Genomic DNA, 5,319 nt, shown 5'->3' with positions numbered 1-5,319 from the left:
CCAGTGAATTAATGGTCTTTCCTAAACACCTACTAGCATTATTATCCAATTTGCTAGAGAATTATTTACTTTAGTAAATTATGGTTTGTCTAAAATAAACACTGTGTTCTCTAGAATTCTCAAAAGCTAATCTTACCAGGTATAAATACATGAACTTCAGAACCTTTATTTATGCAACCAATAGATAAATACCTATAAATAAATAAATGCAAAATACCTATCTATAGATTGACATAAACATGCTATAATATAAATCATCATGGTTCCTAAGACATTTTGAATTATGTAATTTTAGCTAGATATGAACCATTTATAGAATATTTTAAAGTTCAAACTACTTCCCAAACCTTATATAAGGAATTCATTCAATGGCAAATTTGCTTACATTCAATGCTGTGTGAGACGTTATTCACAAATACTCAGAAATCAACTTCCAAGAAATACCTTAAATTGCCTAGAAACTTACAAAAGGCAGCAATTCACCAGTAAGCTGCCCTACAGTCTTTGATAATTTCAAACCAAAGGCCTAGTATCAAGATGATATTGTTTTCCATATATTCGATTGATTGATTGATTGATTGATTGGTTTTAATGTATTTCGTTGCTGTAGGGCCTCACTATGCAGCTCTGACTTATGGTGATCCTCCTGTTTTCAGCCTCCCCAACTGGGATTAAAGGCATGCGCCACTATTCCCATACTCTGGCCGGCTCAGCTCCCCTGGGGGCTGGGCTGGTGTGCACATGGTGCTGGGGATTGAACCACGATCCCTGCGCTTTCCTAAGCAGGTGCTTTAGTCTGCTGAGTTCTCTTGCCAGCCCTCTACTGCTTTAAAGACCAGGAACTATCACTATATGCTAAAAGTATAATTGAATTAGAAAATGTTTCAATAATTTCATCAGAAAGCATTAAAGTATAAGTAAAACATCTCTCTCACACTAGCAAGTCTATACCAGACAGGATAATTTGTAATACAATATCCAGGTACCATTTTTGTAAAGAGACTCAGACATATTCTCATGTACAAAAGAGCAAGCCCTTGGGCAAATCTTGATTTTGCACCAAGAATCTGGGTTTTCTCCATGTCTCTCTTCTGTGTTTCACAATGGTGCTGTCAATCCTTAGACTCTAACTATTGGTTTTCCCAGCACAGAAGGGAACCAACACATCCACAGCATCCCCAGGTCTGATCCCCTTATTCCGAAGCTCCATCGTTGCTTATCAGCAACCTGTACTGACCACCTGTGTGGCAAGATTCCAACACCACACAGCTACCCATGTGCACGCAGGAGCACATGCAGATGGGCATGTGGACAAATAAATCTTATTTCCCATATAGGGACTCAGTAAAATGGTAAAATAAACTTAGGGATGAAGACAGATACATAAATAGATAAGACTTTTTTTTTTTTTTTTTTTTTGCTGCTACAAACATTCAAGCACCCTACCACAGACTGCATACCCCAGCCACTGGATTCTTTTCAAATGATACAAGATATATTTTAAAATACCAACAGTATTGTGTACAATAGCAATAAAAGTTGTTTCCATGGTTTTTTTTTTTATTTTATGTGTGAAAAAGTAAATGAAAAGTTCTGATCAAACCATAGAATTTTAACTTCTTAAAAAATGTATCATAGTAAAAGAAGTGCCTTTATTTGCCCTCAAAGTATTTCCCCTCTCTTCAAACAAACTTATTCCATTGTTCTTGCTACTTTCTGAAGCAATTTTTGAATTCCTCTTCCATGAGCATCGCGGCTGCCTCGATGACTGAATCGATTCACAATGTTTACCTTTCATGGTCATCTTGACTCGTGGGAAGAGCCAGGACCTGCATGATGTCAGATCCAAGAATAAGGTGGATGAGGAGTCACCATAATGTCTTTAGTTAACAAAAATCATCTTAAACATGTGATCTAGAGATGATCATACAATATGGCAACTGTTTACATTTTAAAATTTACTACAATAAGAGACACAGTGTCATTACCCCCCCAAAATAATCAAAATACCCCTCACTTCAAATGCACTTGTCCTGTGATTTTTGACTTGTTTTTCCATGTAATAAGGGTTTTTTTTTAATTTAAATATTCACCATACCTTTAATCATTCCTTGTAAATGTACTTGCTCTAACATAAAGCAAGCCTCCAAGCGCAGTCACAAGTTTATTTGATGTAAACAAGGAGCAACGTGAGCAAATGATGAGAGCATGCCCTAGTGCAACAGAATTGTAAGTTATTTAAGCAAACTGGGCAATAGAGGAGGCAGGACAAGAAGGAGGGCAGGGCCGATGGCCACTCCCCAAAGAGGGCTTCCAGAACGGCTTCAGAAAGTGGAGGGGATCAGGGGAGTGCGTGTGTGAAACAAGGGGAGAGTGGAAGGGTTCATGGCACTGGGTCTTTTATTGTAATAATTTTCAATTTAAATAGTCACTGTGTACTTTGATTGCACCTCCTGGTTCTACAAAGGAACATATAGAAAGAAAATAAACACACGGAAAAGGAACAGGCTTTGAAGGGGGTGAGTTTAGTTTTAAATACTCGAACTTGAAGGTATGTACAAGACACTCATACTAACGCTCCGTTAGCAGGAATGAGCCCAGAACAGACCTTCTGGTCAGGCTCTAAGGAGCAGAGAACCACCAACAACGCAGCAGCTGGGGAACAGGACCAGAGAGAGGTTCCGGGTCGCCCATATCAAAGGCGTCGAGAGAACGAGTCTGCAAAGGAGACCACAGGCAGCGTTCAAAGCGGTGGAGAGTGGGCCTCAACCGCAATACCCACAGGGTGAGCAAGTTATGTGACAGCTGAAAAAAGACTCCACTGCATGTGGCCACTAAGAGGTTCTCTGGTGGCAGCGTGTAGTGCTAGGAGCTTTCTTACAGTACATTGAATGGCAATTTCAAGGTGAGTTCTGGTGACACAAAATAGTGAATTTGTGCGTGCGATGGTGTGCGTATGCATTTAGGAGCTTCTGTGTTTAAAAAAACAGGATTGGGAGGGATGTAGAGAACAAAGAAAAGACTGCTTTGTTTGTGGCTTCTTTTCTTTCATAGGTGTGAGAAATGCACACATTTGTAGTCCAAGAAGCAGATGCTAACCGCCCCCCCCCCCAAAAAACCTGTGAGAGACAAAAAAAAAAAGAAGAAAAAGGAAAATGATTTCACATGAGACAGAAGGAAGCTGAGTCCAAAACTCAAGGAGCGGTCTTGCGAGCCAAACTTTCACGGTGCAGTAATCACCAGGCACACGTGGCTACCAAGGACCTGAGCTTCTCTGGTACAGGGAGGAACAGAACTCTTCATTCTGATGAATCTAAATTTAAAGAGGTAGCTGGTGGCTAGACACTTGGCTACTTCCAAATACCAGGCTGAGGATGAATCTGTCCTGATGACAAAGACCACGGTTGTTTGTGTCTTCTGCTGTGGAGCAAGGAGAAGGCTGCACCAATGAGTGACAGCATGGGCAGGAACCAGGGGGGAGCCGGTGAGGCTTGGAAGGGGTACAAAGAGCCAGTAGAGCAGCTGGGAGCACAGCACAGCAGGACTGAGAGCCAAGTAGGGCCTGGAAAGTACCGCTGCAAGGCACACAGCACGTGAATGATCAAGGCTCATGGGTGACTTGAAATAATACTGGGATAGCAAAAGCCAGGTGCAGACATGACACTGCTGGCATCAAATAGCATAGACAACACCGAGGGAAGCAAACCACCTGTTTAGGCGAAAAGAAAGGGGGGAAGAGATCGAAGTCTCAAACAGCTTAAAGAGGTGCTGCAACGGGGAAGTGAGCAGAGGGAGTGGGAGAGGGTGGGGAATGCTGGCCCATAAGCTTATGCATGGAGCTTTTTGGAAGGAGATTAAGTGATGAGAGCAGTATCGCTGACTTGCCATTAGGAGGCTGGGTCAAATCCAAAGAGGCAGGTCCCCAACAGTGTGACCTCGGGGTTTCTCTCCCTTCCAGCGTCTTCCTTCTGTCTCTGCTTCCTGGCCATCATGCTGTGAGCAGCTTTCCTCTGCTACGCCAATTCTTCCTGGAGCCTTCAACCATGGACTGCACCCAGGAGTCCTCTAAGCCTCTCCTCTTTTAAACTGTGGGTGTCAGAATGGTGTCCCAGCAAGGAGGAAAGTAGGTCAGACAGTGAATTAAGACTAGAAATGATGATGCAGTCTTATATAAGAGCAAGTCCTGACCAGCTTAGAAGGAGCAGGCAACAAGAACTTCGTGAGTTTGGATGATGTTCCACTGGTACTAGAGTAGCGCATGATGACAAGCTTGAGACGCAGTAAAGACAGTGATGTATTACAAAGGCATGAGTACCAGAAATTGATGTCATAGATTCCAGTTTGCCTCTATAGGCCCAGAGAACCAAAAGTGTCCAGGGAAAGAGAAGAAATGATGTTCCCACTTGAGCAGTCAAGCAGGAGGGCAAAGCCAGCCCTCCCCCAGCAGCTAGTTCTATCCAGACTACCAGGGCTTACACGACTCCTGCCCACATTGAAGAGGGCCAGCTGCTTTGTTCAGTGCCCTGACCCAAATGCTCACTTCTGGACACTCTCACAGAGACACCCAGAAGTAATCCATGACCACATATTTGGGCTCCATGGCCCAATCAATTTACCCAACATCACTATGACAGTGTAGTGGAAGATGGAGAGCCAATCCAAGGCCCTCTGCGGGGCAGGAAATCAGTGATCTCAGTGTGTTACAAGTGAGGAGACTATTTGTTCTTTGTGGGAAAATCTCATAAGAAAAATCATCTCTGGGGTGGGATTTCTTCAGAACACTACAATAGCCTAGGCAGGGAGAAGAGCAAGAGAGCTGGGTAATGAGGTCCCCTCCTGGGGAAGGATTTTTAGGGAGAAGCTGAAAGACAAAGGAAAGCCAACAGGCTACAGAAGGGAAGAGCCCTTTTGTTCCCAGGCTCCAAGAACTCGTTCTTTAAGATCCTCATTCAATTTCTCTAGGACTGTTGTTGTGCTTCACTTTCTTCAAAAGGGCAGAGGAAATAACTATATTTTGGGCTGTGATTAGTATTCTAAAATTTGGCTCTCACTTTTGCACTGTTCTCCCACTTTGGAGTTATCTTACACATCTATATATGTCTTATGTGTCTGTTGAATTTCATAAGGTTAAATAACTTTTCTATCAGTATCATCTGTATCATGGGCCCGTAACCATGACATCATGGCAGCCAAATCATACCTAACCTCATTGTATGTAAATTAGAGCTTTCCATATCCATATTCTCTCTCTCTGTCTCTCTTTTTCTCTGTCTTTGTCTCTCTGTGTCTGTCTCTGTCTGTCTCTCTCTCTGTCTCTCT

Source organism: Octodon degus, unplaced genomic scaffold (genome assembly GCF_000260255.1).
Source record: "Octodon degus isolate 3935 unplaced genomic scaffold, OctDeg1.0 scaffold00034, whole genome shotgun sequence".
Lineage (NCBI taxonomy): Eukaryota > Metazoa > Chordata > Mammalia > Rodentia > Octodontidae > Octodon > Octodon degus.
Note: the sequence above shows the minus strand (reverse complement) of the source record.